We start from the raw sequence: 22,566 nt of genomic DNA on the forward strand, positions 1-22,566 counted from the left end.
TAGTCCCAGTTTATAGGGAGCGCATAACCACGGACTATGTCAAATCTCTTAACAGTGAAGCGAAAGACAGATTTCACACTTAAATCCACCCCAAAGCCCATAACGCCAAACAAAGGCAAGGAGGATGATCCGGAGAACTACAGGCCAGACCGTGTCCGCGTGTTCCCTGGGACAGTGATGATGCCAGTCTGAGGAGTCAGTTTGAGGAAGAAAGAGAGGTGACTGGGACTGGTAAGCAGCGCGGGTTTGCCACGGTTTGCTGTGCTTGCCCAAGCCTGGTTGCCTCCTGCGAGGAAAGGGCAAGATGTGCAGAGAACGGAGAGCGGGAGATGTTGACTACCTTGACTTCAGCACCCTGCTATCCACGGTGGAACGTTACACTGGGGTGGGTAGCCTGCTACCCTGTTTCCCCCAAAATAAGACCTACCCCGAAAATCAGCCCTAGCATGACTTTTCAGGATTTTTGAGGATGCTCGAAATATAAGCTCTACTCCAAAAATAAGCCCTGGTTACAGTTCATTAAAAAAAGCCAATTTAAATAGTGTCCAGGCAGCTACACATGTAATAAAGTAAGCATCTTTTGAGGCAAAAATTAATATAAGACCCTGCCTTATTTTCAGGGAAACAGCGTAGATGGGTGAAAATCTCCCTTGACAGAACACAACTTTGTCAGGGTTGCAGAAGCCGTCAAACCAGGGGATGCCATCGGCACCCTCAAGACCAGACCTGTCACTCAGAGGGACATACGCAGGCTGGAGGAACGGACCGACAGAAACCTCCTGCAAGTCAAGGACACGTGAAAAGCCGTGCGCTTGGGACAGACCCACCCCCGCAACGGTACCGGCAGGTGTTCAAACTTCCTCGCGCCACGTCAGGAACACACGGGTGTGATTGCACCCTGAGCTGAGCAGGAGTTTGCACCAGAAAGCCTCCTCAGGTCCCTTCCAACGGAACGACTCTGACTCCGAGCCCAGGGAAGAGGCTTTTGGCAGTGAGACTTGGCCAGCCCTGCGGTCCATGGGGCTGCCGCTCTGCACGCGTAATTCTGGGCTGATGTCAGAGGACGTGAATTAGCATGTCCTCATCCCCCTGCTGCAGAAGCAGGTTTTACACCAGTATCCTGTGCAAGCTGATCCAGATTCCACTGCAACATTCACGCATCCCATTATCAGAAAATACCTCCTGCTCACGATTGTTCCTTCCTTGCACATGTACCTGTGTGAAGGTGAGTAAAGAATTTCACTGTGTGATGGAATCTTTCTCTTCTGGGAACCCAAGTGTTTTTCTATTCTATATTTTACACAACAGGTACTGAAAAATAATTTTATCTTTGATTATGTCTCTTTACAGCTTATTCATCAATGTTTTTAGTTATGCTCGATCAATTCCATCCTATGCTCATTCATTTCTTCCGTTTTGTTTAATTTTTCCATCAACTGAATCTTTTCCTCGCATAACTGAACCACGAGCTGCAGTTCCACACGCATCGCTGTGTCCGTAAGCACATGGCTCCTGAACATTAGTTGGATAAGAAACAAAAAATGGGTAAGAAAGCATGCTATATCTCGACACTGTACAGAAATGAGACTTTTGAAATGTTCTCCTGAAAACCAAAGTTTAACTACATTTCTCCATGTAGTGAAGGCAGACATACTGGAACTAGCTCTGATAAGCTTGGGTTTATCTCTTTACATTGACATTCATACTGTAAATTCCCTGGTCAGCAAGTAAGACATTGAAGGCAAACCTCAAAAGGAGCGGTAAGGCTGCAGTATAGTCATTTGTTACACGATTGCGCATTCTACATGTATTTAGCAAATAACAGAAATGCATACCAGAAACGAACCATATATTTTCTTCCTATTCCTACAGTATGAGTGTGTAAACACATTAAATTGTGCAGTTTCATATCCAAGGTCTTATTTCCCATATTATGAAAGATTGCCTCCAAGTATCCAAACCTTCTTTGTGTGGTAACATCATGAAGGAAAAACCCAAGTTGTGAAGAAAACTTACAAACATGCAAACTTAAAGTAGCCAGTGGAATTATTTATCTTCTGTGCAGTCAAAGTGGCATAACATGCGGTTTCTAATGTATGATAAATATACAAAATTGCTAAGCATGAACATGACTAGGAGCCTATTTTGGGGCAATGATAGCATACACGGGTGGCTTTGCCACAAACTAAACCCAAACACCAACTTCTTTTAATCCCATGAGAAATCCAATGCTCTTCCTGAGGTGCAGCACCCTGCATATCTATATAGGAAGCAGTTTAAACCTATTCAAACGAGAAAAAATATAACCTTAAAAGTCCAGAAAGGTAACAAACAATGAGTCCTCGTTCTTTATCCTTTTCCCACTCCGGGCTGTGCAGATCAGAAAAGGCAGAAAGCTGTGGAAGACTCAGAGAAACACCTTTCGAAAAGAAGGACAGATATTTGAATGGTGTAAAAAGCCCGATGTTATGGCGACTGTTGAAGGCAGAGCGAATGTCATGTGGCTCTGAAGCCTGATCTTTTAAGCTGCTCCTAATTAAATGCAGCTTTGTTCCTACTGGATGCTAAGAGCTTTCCAGGTTACTGCCCGCATTAAATGAAAATTAGATACTTATCTGTATGAATATTGCAAAGCTGATTGAAAAAAGATAACGTGTGAAGTCTGTGTCACAAACTAATATTGCTGATTCATTCTAATGTGCTTCGACGTTCCCGAACGCCGATGGTTCGTCAGCACCTCACAGTATAGGTCATAAGCCTTAGCAGATAAATGCCTAATCCAAGATAAATCGTAATAAATCCAAATGAGATTAGACCTTTACTGAAACATTTGATGAGTGGTATGAAAACATGTCTGAATGACGGTGATACCTCGGTGGGAGTCACTAAGTTACACACAGAACTTCAGAAAGGTGCAGCCACAGTCAGCAGAAAAGCAGAAATGCAGTGAAATGCAGTGATAAGCGGTGCGTGGGGGCTGGCGCTGAGCGTCCCTCTGAGCAGCGTCCTGCCAGCCAGCGGCTGCCCCGCGCCGGCGCTCCCGTGCACACCGGCGCTCCCGTGCACACCGGCGCTACTGCTGCACACCGGCGCTCCTGTGCACACCGGTGCTCCTGCTGCGCACCAGCGCTCCCGTGCGCACCGGCGCTCCCGTGCACACCGGCGCTCCTGCTGCACACCGGCGCTCCGGCAAAGTCACCTGCCTGAAACACGTTCTATTTACCTGCTCCTCCCCACTCCTACTGCTCTGAATCGGAATAACACCTGCAGGGCCTTAAGGCTAAATCATTCCGTGGGATCTGCTGGCGCTTCCATCCCCTCTGTACCTGGCAGCTTGATATCTGGATGACTTGTTCAGTATTTATAGTAAAGCACATCTTTGCATAGTATTAAAAAAAAAATAATCAAAAAGACGTCTTAACTAAAATGAATAGTGTTCTGATTGAGTAAATGCATTATGGTTAGAGCTGAACCAGAAGATAAGAAAAGAACCTGCTGCTAAAATCTGAGATTGCTGTGAAGGTCTAGAACGTTCACCTGGCAGAAACGTTGGCCGTCCTTCCTTGCGACACTAGTGCAGCTTCTTATTCTGTAATAATACATCCTCCAAGAAATCCCATTCTAAAAAACTGTGGTGCCTCACACTCAGTAATTTTTTAAAAAATCACTACCGGAAATCACTACTTAATAAATTGCAACATGAATTAAAGAGCAATTCTGAATGAAGCTGCCGATGCAGGGCTGAGTTCCATCAGTAGTGCTGGGCGTACCCAGAGCTGTGGTCCAGGGACTCCGTGGGAGTTTGACTGTGAGGAATTCAAGGTTCCTGTGTGATGTCCTCAAAGCCCGGGATGTGTTTACAGCTTTCACAGGTCGGTTGCAAAGATAAGCTTCGTAATGGCTTTCTACACTTACTTTCAAAAAGCACTTACACGCTCTTTCCATTGCTTAAGATACATAAATATTTACTTCTGGCAACATTTGCTATTTATTTCAAAAACAGTGGTACGCATTAACAATGGATTGATTCAGAACGCTAGACTGAACACGCAATTTCATCATTGCGCTCTCAGAGCACAGTGAAGTTACCAGATCTTGTCACCACGACTTTAGCCCGTCCTGCTGCTCATCACCCAGCAACACGAGCACCATTTTGCATTAGGTGTTGCAACCCCTCTCACCACAAATCACGCCCCCTCCATTCAGCCCAGGTTTCTCAGCTCCTGTAGATCCCGTTGCTGGTTGCTCGGATTAGACAAAGAAACACGGCGGATTGTGGGAGGAGCAGCAGGAATTGGATGCTCAGGTGGAGACAAATGCACAGAGACAAAGCAACCCAGGTGCTTCCCCAGGGCACGCGCAGAATGAGCGCTCGGCCCTGAGGTGACACTGCCCATCGCCTGCGCTGCCTACAGCACGCGACTCGCTTTTCTGAAGGAGAAACGTAAGTTCTTATTTTAGAAGGTGTTCTTGGTGGTGGCTTTGTCATGTAACTGAGATAGGAAGCAGCGTGAGGTGAACTAAATATTTTACTTTGCGTGGTGTGTATCTAAATCATGCATTAGCAGGATTCAGTTGTAAGAAACATTCCCATTTTATCATATTTGAGCACATCTACCTAGAGTTCTCTTTTCAGAATAACAACATCAGGCTTTACGTTTCTCCAGAGCACAGAAGACTTTCCTATGAGTATTTGCTGTCATGTTTTTCAACAGGAATATCATCTGAATCCAAACTTGCATCATCAAGCAAACGCCACATAATGATCATTAGCTGTACAACAACATACACCTTGTGCTACACTCCCGGAGAAATATTTGTGCTGCAACCAGATCCAGCAGGAGCTATAAAATGGTAGATACAACGTTTGGGAGTATTAAGTAGGTTTTTTTTTCCCAGAGAACCTAAACAAATCCAGGCAGATAACTGAAGTGCCAAACAATGCAGACTCGGTACACTGGAAAAATGTAAAAAAGCTGTGTAAGAGATGTAATGTTCTGTAGGAATCCAGGGCTTCAAAGTGAACTGCTTTCAGAAAAGCTGTTGTCTAATGGGCTGATACCTTACCATTTAATGCGTTGATGCCCTTTTATTGACTGTTGTTTGGAGCTGGACTTCTCAGTTCTTAAGAAAGAAAGTTGTAGAGGCTGTAAGTCAGGAAGGATTTCCATAATTCTGTCAAAATACACAGAAAGAAAAGATACAGCGCACCCACAAATACAGCAACGCTGCTTTGGTTCAGAGAGAAGCATTTCGCTATCAGTATACCTTTAGGGGTAGATGGTTTTTGGTGTAAGATAAAGCGCACTAAGAAAATCAAACTTGTTTTCGGGAAAAAAAATAAGTTTGTCTCGATTTTTCACAATCGCATTTCATATTTGCACTTACTAGAATAACTCTGTACTTTAGGGGATGCCTGCAAAAAGTATATCCCAGGTCCTTCCCGCATGTGATAGTGTGTCTCTAAAACAAGAGAATTTTGACCAAACTAATAGACAGATGAAGTCAAACAAACAAATCGCTGCTATGTCAATTTCTGAAACAGATGGCTGCGCTCCAGTATTTGCTAGCAAATGTAACTCATTGTCAATCTAACCCAGAATCGTGTTTATCTTTCTGTATGTATAGCATATAGGGAGAAATCTGGCTCAGGATCCTCCACCCACAGCTAAATTTATACACAAAGAGCCGAAAATCAAAGTGCATAAACAAGCACAGTTCTGCCGTGCTCGCTGGGAGTGGAGATGAGACCATTGTTTTGAAGTTTCAGGTGCAGCTCTTCCAAAGAGTGAGATGCCGGGCTGCGTCCTTCCTCCCTGGGACAGACACCCTTCGAACTAACGCAAGCTGTACATAGGGCTTGAAGCACAAGAGCGTACCAGCCAAACCACCCCACAAGCTTTCCATTTTCTAGGCGTGTAAACGGCTGAGATTTTGTTCACTTTAACCAGGCTCCCTGGGAAGAAAAACAAGAAAACAGGTGAATAACAATGTGGTCAGTTTCGCATGTGGGGTCCCGAGCAGCCCAGCCTGGGTCTAATCCTGCGTTCTGAGCCCGGCTGCCTCTGCTGGTCCTGTGTCTGCAGCTAAATTTAGCCTAATGTTAAGAATGACCTACACAGCAAGGAAATAAACCGTTTGAAAGAATATAGGACAAAGCTTATGTTTAAGGGAAAGCTTCCCACAATGTTCTATTTGTGCCACACGATCATGCATTTGTGTCACATCTTCTCCCTTCCTTGAGCGCCGGCTGAGGAGCAGGCTTTCCAACCGCCCGAGGCCCTCCGTGCACCGCCCGAGGCTCCCCTCCGTGCACCGCCCCCGGCGAGGGGCGCGGGCCGGGGGACGAACGGGCCGCGGCTCCGGGAGGTCGGAACAGCCCGTCCCGCGCTGCACTTCACCGCTCCGCTTCCGAACCGTGAGGCACCGGGTGCGGAGCAGCTCCCCCGCCCGCGGGGCTCGCCGACCCGCGCGGGTGCCCCCTCACCCCCGGCCGCCCCAGGAGCTCTCTCAGCTGCCGCCGGTTCCGCACGGCGCCCGTTCGAGACACAGCCCGCCGGCCGCGCAGCCCGCCGCACCGAGCGCAACATGGCGCCGGCTCCTCCCGCCGCCCCGTAGCGCCGCGCACCGCCCCCGCCCGCCTGCGCGGGAGACCCCGTAGCCGCCACCGCCACGTGCCGCCGTCGCGCGCCGCCCGGCCCCGCGCGTCCCCCGCGGCGGAAGATGCGCGTGCAAGGCGCGGTGAGGAAGCGGCCCCGCGTGTCCGAGTGTCGCGCGTGTCCCGCGGAGCGGCCGGGCGGCTCGGGGCAGCGGGGTCCCCGCTGCGCCAGCGGCCTCGGAAGGGGGGGGGCGCGGGTGTCTTTGGCTTTTCCCCCGATCTGTACTGTTCCCGCAGCGCGGAGGGGCGGGCGGGCGCGGGCTCCCCTCAGGGCGTCGAGCGGCGCCGTCCCCGGGGCCGGCGGGTGGCGCGTGCGCCGGGCCGCGGGCGGCGCTGCGGGCCCGCCGGGCTGGGGGTGGGTGCTGCCGCCCGGCCGGGCTCGGTGACTTCGCGTGGTGTCTCCTGAAGTAGCAGCTTGGGAACGAAAAGATACTCACGGGACCTTTTTCTGCTGCGAGCTCGGTAGCCTCCCCTGGCTGCTTTGCTCTTGCAAGGGCGGGGTGCGGGCAGGAGCCCGAGGGTGCGGGCAGGGGGTGCGGGCAGGAGCCCCGGGGTGCGGGCCGCACGGTGCGGGCAGGGGGTGCGGGCAGGAACCCGGGGGTGCGGGCCGCACGGTGCGGGCAGGAGCCCCGGGGTGCGGGCAGGGGGTGCAGGCAGGAGCCCAGGGGTGCGGGCAGGAGCCCGGGGGTGCGGGCCGCCCGGTGGGCGCAGCTGCACGGCGCGACGCTGCCTTTGCAGCTTAACGACCTTTAATGACGGAGCAGGTTTAGAGGGTTGATTGCATCGAATGTGTAAGAACCACAAAGAAAAGGTTAAATCCGCCGGTGTAGTGACTGCGCGAATGGTTTCTCTTTATTTTAGTGCGTATATACGCGGTGGCGAGTTTTAAGAGTTTCAGGCTCTATCTAGTTTACTGTGAATAGCGCAATTAAGATGGTTTTAATTAAAATTTTTACCCATGACAGTGTAGTTCCGTTTGCCCAACACTTGCGATGGAAGTCTGCACGGTTTTGTGCCGGTAGCATTTTTCCTGCAGCAGGTTGAGAATATTAAGTATTCCAAGCTACTAAAAGGGTAACTTTGATATATTTGAAACTTTTGTTTGCTTGTTATTCTGCATAATATAAACATGATGTTGCTTAAGTAAATGTTAGCGATGACTCTAAATATTGGGCACGGGAGGTTTAGGCTCGCGTTGGGAGCTGGAACGTGGGGCTGCCCACGGTGATACAGCAGCTATTGGATTTCAGCAGAGCAGGAGTGGGGTCATTCACATGGCATCGCTGTTCGGTTGGTTTGTCGGTTCTGGAGCAGGTCCCACCGCCCTCCTCAGGAGGTCATTGTGCACAGTGGCACCTCAGCACCCCTTACCGCTCCCGTTGTCTCTTTGCCCTGCTAGAAGGCCACAGAATGCTATTGAACAGGTACACCGGAGGGTTAGTTTTGTGCCAACGCTTGGCCTTTTCCTGTAAAAAAGGCCGGGGAGAACAGCTGAGATTTTTTACTTAATAAAATTAAAGCAGTTCCCATTTATTTTTATTTAGAATCTCTGGAACAGTATTGGAAACGTTAAGCAGGAGCCCCGTTCTAGCGGTTGAGAAGCAACATATTCGAAGTGAAAATGAAATTGATAGTCTAATTTTACTATCCGCACTGAGTGACATACAAAATAGTAAGGAAGCCTAAATGATGAAAAGTAAATTAGATTTTTAAATTAGGTAATGTTTGAAGATGTTAGAGTATTATTACATTTATTTAGTTGTTAATATTCTGAGATGTTTTAGGAAAAAGTAAGGAAGGATAAGTCATACCAAAATAATTTAAATGACATTTAGAAAAACTCAGTTTCAATGAAAGGCTGATTGCTATGCAGAGGAGAAGCCTTTGCACGGGAATAAGCCTCTGACGCTGCTCCACCTGTGAACAGAGACGTGCATACTGGAGCAGGGGCGCCTCTGGCTCTGGATGGAGGAGCCCGGGATGGCTGAGGAAGCGGAGCCGCCGCTCCCATCCTGCGCCGCTGCGGGGACGCGCAGCACGGCCGGGCCTGGTGCCTCAGTGCTGAGCACAGCTGGCATGTTTAGCCATCTACACAAAGGACTTCTTATCGATTTTTTAATCTGTTTTCTAAAATCGGTTTTTCTAGAAGTTTAAAATGACTTTGAGCTGTGTGCTCTGGCTGCTCTATGGAGGGGTGATACCCTGGGCTGGTGCAGGAAAGCGGTGACATCTCCGAGTCCTGGAGCTGCGGGCAGGATGAGAGCCCAGCGCTGGCCACACGGTCTGCAGCTTCAGAAACACCGCTTCTGGGTGGCTGAAGTGTTATGTTGGGTAATATGTGGTGATATACCAGAACAGAGCATCTTTTTAAAGGCCTGTCAGTTTCCATTAGATAGAAGAGTGTGTTTTAAAATAAGTAGCATTTTCATTCCACATAGTTGGAGTTTATGTTAAATGTAAGAGCTTAATTCTAAAAGCCAGAACCGTGGTTCTGTGTATCTGCGGAAATAACTGCAGCAGGTGGTTCTGGTTGAGGTTTTGGGGAGGAGCAGCAGCCTGTGTGTGTCGGTGGCGGTTGGTTTTCATGCCGCGCTGTTTTGGACGGGCGGAGGTTGCTGATGGCAGATCATTCTGGGATGGCGGCAGCAGTTCGTGTTTCCCGGTGTGCTTGGCCCGGGTGTCCCTGCGGTTACTGCAGCTGAGGGCAGCAGCTGTTTAGTAATTCTGGGGAAAGAGATGTGTAGCAAATAAGTTATTAAATAACTTCAGGTGGTGTCAGCGTTTTTCTTTGCTTGTTTCTATCAGCATTAACTAACTGTTGCTGTTCAAATCAGCCCCGTAATAGTTTTGAAGAATGGCAAAAGTAATGAGAAGGGATGTGTTTTCATGGAAGGGTAGTATATAGGAGGAAAAAAAGTAAAGCCTTAATATTGCCCGTTAGATTCCTATTATCTGTAACTGCTTTCTGGCCTTGGGGGAAGTTCACACCTAACAGAGAAATCGGTGTGAAATAGCAGCATATTTTTCTACTGGTCTAGATGTCTGGATAAAAGAGAAAATGTGGAGTATGGAATCATTGGTGTATCGGGATCAGTTTGTACTGACTTGGGATTTGTTCAGGATGAATAGGGGGAGTGCGTAATTATAATTGTGGCCCTGTAGAAATAATACTGTCCTGGGCAGAATAGGGTGTCTCAAAACCAATGACAGAATGTGCCTGTCACACAGAGTTAAATCTCTGTGGTGTTTTCCTTAGTTTTGGAAGAATTTGGGTGGAAGAATCCTGCATACAGACAACAAATGAGCCAAGCAACTGTGGATTCAAGAGCAAGCTGAAAAATCACAACTAAATTGAGTAACAGTGGCAAAATAGTTGTGGTCACTTCCTGTTAGCCAGTTTACTTCACAGTACCAATTCGGGCTCTTCTAATCAAGCATATAGGCTGATGTTTTTTGTAATTAGCTCTCCTTGACTTTCCTTACATATCTTAATTAAAAGTTTGGTTGCAGTTGTTATTCTGATGCACTTGTTTAGCCCTTTGTTGGGTCTTTGTTCGGCGGGTGGTTGCTGCACTGGAGCAGCGTGGCTCTCGCTCAGCACCGTGCGTGCGGTTTTCCTCGGGGGCTGGGGCTTGATCGGCCCATGCTCTGCCCCGGTGCCGGCAGGGGCGCTGGAGGCAGGGGCGCTGGAGGCAGGGGCGCTGGAGGCAGGGGCGCTGGAGGCAGGGGCGCTGGAGGCAGGGGCGTTGTGCCACGCTCGCCAGGCCGGTCTGCCAGAGGTTGGGTTCTAAAGCACTAAGACCAGCCTGAACCGCTGCTGAGGTTTTTGTGTTTCCCTTCGCTTGAACTTCGGGGTTCTGGTTTCAGTGGATTTTTGGTGTGGAAAGAGGGTTATAGTGGGGAATCTGAACATGTGTTTTGCTTCTTGCAGCCTTTTGTATCTCGTCGGTTTGTTATTTCTCCCCACTGTGAGGCGCGGAATGACCTCACAACCCTTGAAGTTATAAGGAACGTATGCATTTATTTATGACGCCGGACACACAGGGAATCACTTCACCTAATGCATGTGTAAAATTACAGTAGCTGTGAGTTTGGTTAAATGCAGTAAAGTGTTACATATTCATGACAGTTTTAGGAACGCCTGTACACATTTATAACCTGTCCCCAAGAGGCAGTTCTTATTGCAATGAGTTCAGGAGACCATTTCCATAGTCTCCATCTCCGCCTCCTCCTGGTTGCAGCTGCGCAGGGATCATGAGCCGGGGTCTTCTTCTCTGTCCATGGTCACCTTTGGTCAGTGTGATGAGTCGGTTGGGTCTCAGGCTGCTGGGTTGGTTAAACTGGCGTATCTCCTGTCCCGTGCCCAAGTTTCTGTTCTCTAGTTCACACAAGGATGCACCAAGGATTATTTTTTTGTGAGGCGTCAGTGAAGTCCTGTGTTTTGTACAATAAGTTACACAGAGCCAAGCAAGGCTGGGCAATAGTGATGTGGGTTAAAGGGTTGGCTCTCTAAGTGTCTTCAGTGATGTGGGGTAGGGTTAGTTCCTTAAGTGTCAAGCGTTAGTTTTTAAGTGTTAATTAGTTAACTGTCAATTCCCTGTATCAACTGTTTGCAGCCAAGTACAGCACAGAAGCACAGGAAACTCTTCACCTCTCACAGAAAGAAATAACATGTCAAGTATTACAGGGTGTTACTGGATTCAAAAAGCAATTGACTTGTGAACCGGGCTTGGTGAACCATTTTATTCACAATGTCTTTTCATTACTTATTCAGATAATTGATGTTTGAAGTCCTGAAGGGCACAGGAGCATCTGCAATTTCATTGACATAGTAAACTATTTTTTTAAAAAGTAATGTACTTCTCCATCTTTACAATAGAGGAGAAATGCAGCCTTTGTTTCCAAAATGATTTGAAGTTAATGCGTGCAAGACTGGCTTTGGGATTTCCATAAATCCCATAGTTTATATGTGGGTTTGTACAACTCCAGTAAAATAAGAGTTCTGGTGCTTCCCCCGAATTACAAAAAGCAGTAACAAATGGCGCTGTGCGTAGGAGTGCAGATGTTTGTGCAGGGAGCACCCGGAGCAGGCGCGCCCGCCTGTTCCCGCGGCCCAGCGCCGTGCCCGTGTTCCCCAGCACTCTGCAGCCTCTCCCAGCGCCGTGCCCGTGTTCCCCAGCGCTCTGCAGCCTGTCCCAGCGCCGTGCCCGTGTTCCCCAGCGCTCTGCAGCCTCTCCCAGCGCCGTGCCCGTGTTCCCCAGCGCTCTGCAGCCTGTCCCAGCGCCGTGCCCGTGTTCCCCAGCGCTCTGCAGCCTCTCCCAGCGCCGTGCCCGTGTTCCCCAGCGCTCTGCAGCCTGTCCCAGCACCGTGCCCGTGTTCCCCAGCGCTCTGCAGCCTGTCCCAGCGCCGTGCCCGTGTTCCCCAGCGCTCTGCAGCCTGTCCCAGCGCCGTGCCCGTGTTCCCGAGCGCTGTGCAGCCTCTCCTAGCGCCGTGCCCGTGTTCCCCAGCGCTCTGCAGCCTGTCCCAGCGCCGTGCCCGTGTTCCCCAGCGCTCTGCAGCCTGTCCCAGCGCCGTGCCCGTGTTCCCCAGCGCTCTGCAGCCTCTCCCAGCGCCGTGCCCGTGTTCCCCAGCGCTCTGCAGCCTCTCCCAGCGCCGTGCCCGTGTTCCCCAGCGCTCTGCAGCCTGTCCCAGCACCGTGCCCGTGTTCCCCAGCGCTCTGCAGCCTCTCCCAGCGCCGTGCCCGTGTTCCCCAGCGCTCTGCAGCCTGTCCCAGCACCGTGCCCGTGTTCCCGAGCGCTCTGCAGCCTCTCCCAGCGCCGTGCCCGTGTTCCCGAGCGCTCTGCAGCCTCTCCCAGCGCTGTGGCCGCTCCCGGTCCGCCCGGCGCGCTCTGCGCGTTCCCTGGGCTTCTCCCCTCGCCCGTCTCCGCAGCAGCCCCTGCAAGCTCTGTCAATCAGCTCATCCATTCACATTGGGAGGCTTTTTCCAGTGCGAGAAATGCTTTGCACCCCTTGCTGCCAGCCCTTAGTCCGGAGCAAACCTGGCCCAGCTTCCTGGGTTATTATCAGATTTATCACTCGCTGTACTTCCTAGATAAAGCTGCACTTTTCCGTGGGGTTCTTTGCATGTGTGTCCATCTATGTTATCTGGCCTCTTGCCTGCTTTTATATATTAAAAAAAGCTTACTTTTTATTCTTGATTGATTTCTTCCACTTGGCTCCTTTCATTTTCTTCACCGACTAGTAGTTTTGTCACTTCTGGGATTTCATGCACTATTTCCAACACAGTTGACTTTATTTGAACCAGCCCTCCATGCTTCCCCGCAACCCATAGCTGAAGAGCCTTTGCATCCTGTGGTTTGAGTTCGCCTGCTCTTGCTGTTCTTTTCCAGTCAGGCACACTGGCTTGCTATGGGATAAACATCTCTGTGCTGGTGCTTATGGGTAGTACACAAACAGTGCATTTCCTACCCTTCCCAACAAGCACGTGTGCTGTATGTCCTTTTGTTTGCTTTTTCTTACAAATACATGGTTCCAGATTCCTTTCAGTTCAGTGGTTTACACCCCGGTTCATGCATTTGGCACCTGTGCGGGTTCTGTAGTTGCCGTGGCCTGTGTGCAGTTCCTGTGGCTGAGCTGGTGCTGGTGCGGAACCCCGGGCTCTGAGGTACATCCAAATGGTGACTGTTGACCAGAGCTCCTCTCCTGCTGGGCTTGGTCATGCGTTCCTGTTTAATGACTTTCCAACCCACTGGCAGCTCTTGAATGGGTGGCAGGAGGTGGGAATTTCAAAGATGCTTGACTACTACAAGCTTTGCAAAATCAAACCTCCAAGAAAAGCCTTAATTTGAGCTCATCTCTTTGGATGGGAGATGGCACAGCAGCACAGCTGAGTGCTGGAACCTTAGAGAAGTGTCATGTCTGTGGGACGAGGTTCCCGCTAGCAGCCCTGCTATGTGGGAGATTATTTCTCTCATACTCTGATGAGAAGAGATAAAGCACTTTGTATATGCTTATTGACATCCTAGGTAGCATCTCATAATCCAGGTAATCTACTTCTTGGGTTGAGTCGAGATGCCTGTTGTCTGTTGGTGTTTGCAGTACTCGCCTTTCTGTTAAGGTACTCATTGCTGAATGTAAATGCTTTAGGGAAAGCATCAGCTTCAGTTAAGTCTCAGCCATTTGGCTCCCCTGGGGCGTTCCCTGTCGCTCGGTGCCCCGGCTGCGGTTTGTACCCGGCTTGCTGGAGCTCTTTAGGGCTCTGACCTGCACCGGGGGCTCGGGGCGGCACCAGCACCGCGCTGTGTCCGTGCTGCCGTGGGGCAGCACCAGCACCGCGCTGTGTCCGTGCTGCCATGGGGCAGCACCAGCACCGCGCTGTGTCCGTGCTGCCATGGGGCAGCGCCCAGGTGCGCTTGGTAAGTACAAGAGATGGAAGTGGTCGAGGTGTCAAAGGTGAAAAGAGGTGAGTAGAGAAAGAAAAGCAAAATGGCATTCCCTGGAGCTGGGACATCAAGCACATCACTTCGGATGGGAGGTTTTGCTTTTTGTCATTCTTGGGAGTGAGCATGGTATTTGTTGACCAGAAAAGCGGATTCTGGCGCCTAGAAAAAGAGGAATAAACCCAAACTTGCAGAAAGGTGCCTTGGCCATGCCTGCGTGTTTCACTCGGTGCTGGGATGTGTCCCTTCTGTCTTGCAGTCTTCCTGACCTCTCTAAATCTGCTCTGTGGGCTGTTCCTGCCGGAGCGGCGGGATCTGCTGAGCAGGACGACTGTCCCGGCAGGGGGACGGGTGTCCCGGCAGCAGGACGGGTGTCCCGGCAGCGGGACCCTGCGGGAACCTCACCGGGCAGTGTGCGGTCTTGTCTTAGCGCAGGTGTGACGTGGGACGGAGCAAGAAGATCAAAAGCAACAAACACTGTGTATTTGCAGTTCCATGTCACGCTGGGCATTTTCCAGTCCATCAAATTACGCTGGCTGGAAATGATGTCAGGAGGTTTTATTCTTTCACGTGATTTGTGAAGCTTCTCTTCTCCTTCGCAGTCACAGTCCTCTGACATCTTAATGCTAACAGGGCAGCCCAACCTCCCACTTCACCCGTGGCACCTCCGGAGGAAAAGCTGCTATTGCACATTCTCCGAAGCCAGCGATGTGACTGGAGGGGCGAGAAACAGGCTTTGCAGCCCAGATTATCTTCCTCTGGCAGCAGAAAGGAAGGAAACCGGTGCCAGAGCTGCCTTGTCCTCGCTGGTTTGTGGAGGAGGATGTTACGGTCAGCCCGGGCTGCGTGTGCTGCGGCAGCGGAGGTTGTTCCCTTCACGCAGATGGTCTAGTTAATGCAAGTACACTGCTGAACAGAGCTCTGAATCAGGGTTATTAACACCCAGAACTCACTGCCCTTTATGGAGCCACACGGTTAAAAGAAATCCTCTGTAATAGTAGGATGCTGCATGTCGTACAGACGTTTTTTGGATCTGTGTGCCTGTCAGTGCCTCCAACCAGTCTTAGAATCATAGACTGTCCTGAGTTTTGGGAACCCACAAGGACCATCCAGTCAAACTCCTGCGTTATCCTGCAGGAGTTCGTGGAGATGTCAGTAGTCAAGGCCGTACTCGAGGTGCGTTGTGAGGCGCACTGGGGGGGCGCTGTCCGTGCGCAGCGCGCGTCCTCGGGACGGGGCCGTCTCCATGCGCAGGGGAGGGCGGGCGGTTTGCCCAGCGCGCCCTGGGCGGGTGGTGGGGGCGGCAGGTGGGGCAGCATTGAACAGCGCATTTGGGCTCCTTGTGTGGCGTGGGGCCGTCATCAGCCGACGTGCCGCTCTGCCTCCCTCCTGCTAACCCGTCAGCTCCGATGTGCGGCAGTCAGGCTTTAACAGAACGTTAGGCTGAGCTTGCAGACAGGACAGGGCGTGCTGATGGGCACGCTGGGTACACCAGAGCATCTGGCCTGTCTGTTCTCATCTGAACTCTACACATAGTCTCTTGCTTGGAAATGGTGAAGCTGCTTCTGCTTTCTTAACGAGCTGGGTAACGTAAAGCCTTCTTTAAGCCTGACTGCTGTGGTTTTAACGTGATTTCTCTCAGGGTCTTGTGGAAGCATTTGGAGCAAGGTGTTGCTGTGTACATTAAACGCTTTTTCCCAACATTCATTTTAGGATCTGGTCTTATTTTGGTTTGTGTAGATGATGTGACTGTCTGAGAGATGTGGGGTTTTTTCCTTCATTCATTACTTAAAAGCTTATGAAATATGCAATATGTCTAGTTTTGACAGATTTTTATTTTAATAAATTGCTGTTTCGATCTTATGATTCAGCGGGGGAGGTTGTCCCTGCCTGGCAGCAAGCGATGCGGTTCGGGGGTCCGTGACCTGCGGGGGTTTCCTCTGCGTGCGGTGCGTGCGGAGCCGCACTCCCCCGCGCGGCGTGTTGGGCCGCGGTGTCCGTGGCGCAGGCCGCGCGGGTCCAGGCTCCCGCTGGGGCAGCCCGGAGTCTCGAACCGCTGAAGGCCTGGCTGGTGCCGACGGGAAGAGCAGGAGGAAAGGTTTGGTATGCGCAGTGTGATCTGGATCGATGAGGAGCGTTCTGTGCCAGTCCTGAGCGTCGGTCTGGGTGTCCTAGCGTGTGCAGCTGAGCGGGGACGGAGCCACAACAGGTAACGTGCCGTCATCCGCCAGCCTGCGCTGGTCTCAACCAGCTGGGCAGGGTGGCTTCCCAAACACACAGTGGCTCCTGAATAATTGGCCTAGTTGTCAGTGTTGGCCATCTTCCAGTTACCAGTGAGCTTACTGAGAGTAATTGGTTAATAGTTTTGTTGTGTCTTAAATCTGAATGGTGCATTAACCTAAAAGGTTGTGAGCTGGAATTCCTACCACAAAGCCGTGTCATTGTGTGCTGTGCCCCTGTGCTAGCTGGTGTTTGGGCAGAGAGCGCAAGATGATCCAGACAATAAAACTGAAGGAGGTGATGTGGGCGAACAGGCAGTGCAGACGTGCCGTACAGATCTTGCCACGTGTTGCCAGCAGTTGGCATATTCTTCAAGTGTTCCCCAGCGCCCCTGGTTTTCCTTTACCCGCAGAAGCAGGACCTCTGCCACAGCAGAACACAGTCTCATCTCGGCTTTGGCGTGGCTTTCAAAAGTCAATGTGTTCTCTGCTCAGTAGGTGTATGTTGGTCAGCTACGCTCTCTGGAAACATTTTCTTGAAGCTATTTTTTTTGCTTTATACAATTTTGTGTAGGCATTGGGGCTATGGAAAAATGTGAAAAATAGAGGCCCATTTTGTTTATTAGGTGAGTTTAAAGTTCCTTCATTGTTCAGTGTGAGAAGAACAATTAAGTTTTATCTGAGCAGAGCAGGGTGTCCCTGGATGCAGGTCACAGTGCATCTGGTGATACTATTAAAGTAAAGATCGTTTGTTGTTGCATTGGGGAATCCGTACAAAACATTAGGAAAACTGCCTGGAAGAATATAAATGTGTTCAAGCAATGCAGTGCGGTGCTGTTAAACTGCAGGGTGGTGGCCTGTGGCAGGATGGGTTTTCAGAGCAGCTCTTTTGATGTGATTGTTGCTTTTCTCAACAGTCATGAATTGTATGTACTGGAACACTTTTTTTTCTTGGGGCTTCTGCTGATTGGAGTTGTGATTCAGATCAGGTAATAACGAGCAGTGCTTTGTGTAGGTCCGGCTGCAGGGCCCCCTGCCCTCCCGAGTGCCCCAGCACCTCCCGACTCTGCGCCATGGCTGAGCTGCCCTTGTGTTCTCTGCAGCCCTGTGCCTGAGTCCTGTATGCAGCCATTGCAGCGCTGGGCTGTGATGGGGCCCCGTGGAACCCACTGGTGGCTGGTCATCAGCCCAACACAGCCCCATTTACTGTTATTATTAATTATATTACTGTTGCCAATATAACCCGTTGAGCCTGACCCGTCAGCCAGTTGCTGGCGGTTGCCCTGTGTGTTCACGCGGCTGCGTGCCGGACGTCTCGGTCGGGAGGAAGCTGTGCTGAGACCCAAACGTGCCGCATCGCCCGGCTCTCCGTGGTCACCCGGCTGAGTGACCTTGTCAGGTAAAGAAACGAAGTTTGCTGCGCAGGACTGTCCCCGCGCGAACCCGCGCTGGCTGGGACCGGCGACCGCGTTGGCACTGGGGTGCTGTTCGGTGAGTCCGGAACAGAGCGCGGCCTGGGGGCAGCGGGAGGGAGCTCACCCTGGTGACACCCCCCGACCCCCGGCCTGGCTGCACAGGCCCCCGCAGCCCAGCCAAGTACGTATTGCTTGCTAATTGCAGCCGAGCTTATTTATTGGCAAGTTTAGCCTCCAAACAATTTTTATAGCTACTAACATATTTTGAATGGGTTTCTGTTTAAGAAAAGTGCTAAAAATACCCATTGTTCTTCATCTGCCTTAGTTTGTAGGGAGCTAAAAATCATCTGTTAAGAGATGTGTGATGTTTTGCAAAGAGGAGTTTAAAGAAAACCATAAGTGCACATGGAAATGTGTGAAATTGGGTAGGAAAACTTGAGGGCTTTCTGACTGGAGTTGTCCTATCCCAGGACACGAGTTGGTGAACCCCAGGGAGCAAGCGGAGGAGCCGCAGGTGGCGCTGAGTCGCCTTCCTGTGGCTCCTTTCCCGCGTGTGCTGTTTTGGAGCGGTCAGAGCTGGCACGAGTCCTTCCTGGAGTTTGTCTGCTCTGCTTTCTCTGCCTCTTACCCTTTCTGTATTTCATCTTCTTTGTTCTCCTTCTCGTTAGGAAATTGCCATTTCTGTAACTGAAACTGGGCACTGAGGAGCTGCACGGGCTGTGCTGATGTGGCAGCTCTTTATCTGCGAGTGTTGGGGTCCCGTTCCGCAGGAGCAGAACAAACGATGGATGCAGGAAGCATCTCACAAACCTTGGGACTCGCGGATGTGAGCGTGAGCTTTGGAACATGAGGCAACTGGGACTGATTTATTTAATTAAGCTATTTTAAACTTTCTCTTGTCCTTTAAGGACCCTGGGTTTTGGGTTGGGTTGCGTGATAATGTTGATGCAGATGGGACTGTGAGGTTTTTTCTATATGAAATTGTAATACTTATTTACATTCCGCCTGCTGTTATTAAAATACTCTCTAAGAGCCAGCTGTTCTAACAAGAAGTAATTGGGACAATTAATGGCTCTTGACACTTTTTATTGTCTTTATTGTCTTCTGTATCTTCCCTGGTCCTGCCTCCTTTCCCGTAGCTGCGCGTTGCGGGAGCCGGGCACTGATGCTGCTCGCTGGTCCGTTGGGTTGCGGCTGTACCTTTCCTGGTCCGGCCACTTCGCCTTCTTCCCCAGACCTTGTTCTGATTGCTGTCTCAAAACCTGGAAACATCAGCACATTAATCCCCCTTTCAGGCTTTTATCTTTATTCTCGTTATTGATATTATTTGGCCGGAGCGCACAGGGTATAACACGCTGTATTGCAGGTCGGTTTAAACTGAATCCACCGGCTTCTCTAAAGTTAGGCAGTGCTGATTGAAAGACCTTGTTCAAATTCTTTATGAGGGTTTTTGTGCTCATACATAGGCGCATTAAAAATGGCTGAACTCATGTAAATCTCCCTGGTAAGTCTAGACTTCCTCAGTGTCTGGGCCCTTTCATTATTTACAAGTAAATACATTTTAAAAATGCAGTCATAAATCTTTGAAAACTTCTTCATTTGTGCTCAGCTGAAACTTTGCTAACTGTGTTATGCAAAATCCACAGCGGTGTGGGAATGGTTTCGCTCTGTAGGCTGGGTTGGATCCTGCTGGCAGCGAGTAGGGGAGCGGGCTGTAGCATTCAGGATGTCTGGTCTTGAATGCAAGTGTTAGTATCTGTACATTTAAAAGCAAACAAAACCAGAGGGCTGAAGGCGTTGAGATGTATGTTCCTGAGCCAAAATTTAAATAACTGGGGAAGGGGATAGAACTGCTGTATTAACACACTCACCTGGCATGTATGCTGCCCTTGGCTTTCAGTCTGGCAGCGCGGGCTGTGGGTTCTTTAAAATGCATTGAGATCCAGCCAGGCGGGACGCGGTGTGAGCGGGTGCGCGCTGCTGTGCATGGCGCTGGTGAGGGGACAGGGACACCGCTGCTGGTGAGGGGACAGGGACAGGGACACCGCTGCTGGTGAGGGGACAGGGACAGGGACACCGCTGCTGGTGAGGGGACAGAGACAGGGACACCGCTGCTGGTGAGGGGACAGGGACACCACTGCTGGTGAAGGGACAGGGGACAGGGACACCGCTGCTGATGAGGGGACAGGGGACAGGGACACTGCTGCTGGTGAGGGGACAGGGACAGGGACACCGCTGCCCTTGGGACACGCTGATGAGGGGCTGAGTCATCCTCTCGGAGCGCTCGGAGCACCGTGGCAGCGCTGCAGACGCACCTGCCCGCGCCTGGGCGCCCCCGGGGCGGCTCACCGCGTACCTGCCGCCCCGTCCGCGCGGACGCCCAGCTTTCGGCTTTCAAAGTGAGGATGTCGTTCCTACCATGAAGACCTCTCTCGTCAGAGCTATTTACATCTCTGCGTTTTGTTACCTCTGTGCTCTGCTGTGCCCCGGAGAGTTTTGTTCCAGTCTCCCAGCGTTCAGACTTAAGTATCCACAGTGGGATTTGCAAATAAACAGGTCTTTGGAAAATTGGGGTATGATACTTGCAGCAGCTCTGCAGCATCCAAATTACACATCTCGTAAGGCATGAAAAAGAAAGTGGGCAAGACACATTAAATAGCATATTTGTGCAAAAGCAGCTGAAGTGTGATTTCTGTGGGAACTGTGACTACTTGCCTAAACTTAATATATCTAAATTCCTCGTTTAGGGTTGTAAGTGTGTAGGAGGGCTTTTGTCTAGGTTTGCCTCTGGTGTCTTTTCATTCCAGGCCTCTTCAAGGAGCTACATCTCCGTCTTCTCTTTGATTTATCTTTCCTTTCAGGGCACAGATCAAGAAGGTGATAACTTTGTCAGGTAGATCCGTGCCATATTTAATCTCCCGGCATCGGGAGGGAGCTCAGTCCACCGGACAGCACATTGCGTCAGAACTCGTGGGGCTTGGTGGTGGGTCCAGAGCGGAGCCGGGGACGGTTCCAGTGATCCCAAGGGGGTCATCAGCTAGAATAAACCAATAAAAGCTCCAGACCATGTCAGTTGTCTTTTTCACCTATAATTTCCTCAACAATTGTGTGGCGTTTCAGCCTCTTCTGCAGGTAGCATTTGAGTATCATGACTGGTATGTATGTTGTAGTGAAACCTTAAAAATTTGTGTCTTCCTCGAATAGACGAGTTCAATAACCTTAAAGAGCAGTTGCCTGAAGAGCGTTTTCAGTGTCCTGCAGTGTCACCTCTCGATCACCCACTCCTGCGGGATTTCCACAGGGCACTTGGTAGGCTGTTTTATTTTGCTGGTTGTTTTCTAAACTATTCAGTAGCTAAACAAAGGGTGGTGGTGTTTGTGTGTACACTTGCCTGTAAGCTGTTTACATAACAGTGGAAAAATCCTTACCATCTAGGTAAATAAGGTGTTGAGCCGTCCTTCCCCGTGTCCCGCACGCGGTGCGGGAAGGGCCGTCTGTGCCCGCTGCTCTGGGGTTGGGTTTGTCAGCTCTGGTTGCTGCTCTGGCTTTGGGTTGGGTCTCTGAGCGGTTTGGCCTGAGGTGACTTTCAGCATCACTGGATTGCATGTTTGGCTTTTCACATTTTCTTGTCGTTTCGTGGATGGTTTTAAAACAATTCATTTTTGCGCTCTGTGTGCATTTGTAAGGGGTTTGTACCCCTTTGTGTTCCCTTTTTCTTCTATTGCCCTTTTTTTAGCTAGTCACGCAGTGAATTTGCCGGTGGTTTAAGTGGTGCAGGGTATCTTCGGCTCCTGTGGGGTTTGCTGCTGGAAAGGCTGTGAGCTCGGTGTTGCTGAAGATAGCGCTGCTGTGTCTGTTGGGCGGGCGATGGGCGCTGCGCAGGTTCCTCCTGGCCCGTGCCGGCACGTTGTAATGGCCTGTCCCAGCCCTCGTCTTCTGTTACACCATTGTGTGGTTCAAACCCATCTCCTGACTATGGCGTGCATCTCCTTTGGTCTTCATCCACCCGCACCCTCCTGTCTGGCAAACAACAGAATGCTCTTTGATCAGAATTCAATATTAACTTTACGATAGGAATGTCTTGGAAGAGAATAACTTAGTTGTAGGTGTAGATGTTTAGCCTTCTGGAAGGACGGAAAAAGGCAGGTGGTAGTTTGCAGGCAGCAGCGTTTGAATGGCTTGCTCCAGTCGTATTGGGGCAGGATGATCGGAGTTCTGCAGGTCGTGCTGCGGTGCGCCGGGGCCGCGGTGGCCGCGCTCCCCTCCCTGCGGCTGCGCTGGCGCTGTGAGCCCAGCCCGGCGCCTGCCGCGCTGCGCTGCTGCTGGCACATGGCACGTGGAGGGTTCCTGTTGATCGGGTGGCTTTGCCTGGGGGTACGAGCGCTCTGGTCCTTTAAGATGCTCTAATAGATTATTTTTTCCCCTTTTCATTTGGGAAAAAAAAAAAAGTATATTTATAAAACACATGTTTTTACATCGGAGGAGTGTGTCGTCATCACAGCACTGAAGTTACCTGGAAATAAAAAGTCCTTAAATAGATTATCACAAAGACCAAAAAGCCAAGAATACTTATTTACTGGATGATTACTTTTTTTACATTAGAGGAAAGTGACACTTTTAATTAGTGTTCAAGGCATATGGTGAATGAGAAAATAAGCTTATTCCATGCAAACAGAAATCAATGCAAATAACCTTTCTCCTCATATAAAAAGGGATGACTTGAAACTCAATACATATTCAAGAAGGTTAAGTCATTACTGCATCACTTTAGTATTAGTTAAAGGCCAACAAAGAAAATCACTGCTCCACATGTACTTAGTCAGCAAGGATTGCTC

This window comes from Nesoenas mayeri, assembly GCF_963082525.1.
Source record: "Nesoenas mayeri genome assembly, chromosome: 8".
Taxonomy (NCBI): domain Eukaryota; kingdom Metazoa; phylum Chordata; class Aves; order Columbiformes; family Columbidae; genus Nesoenas; species Nesoenas mayeri.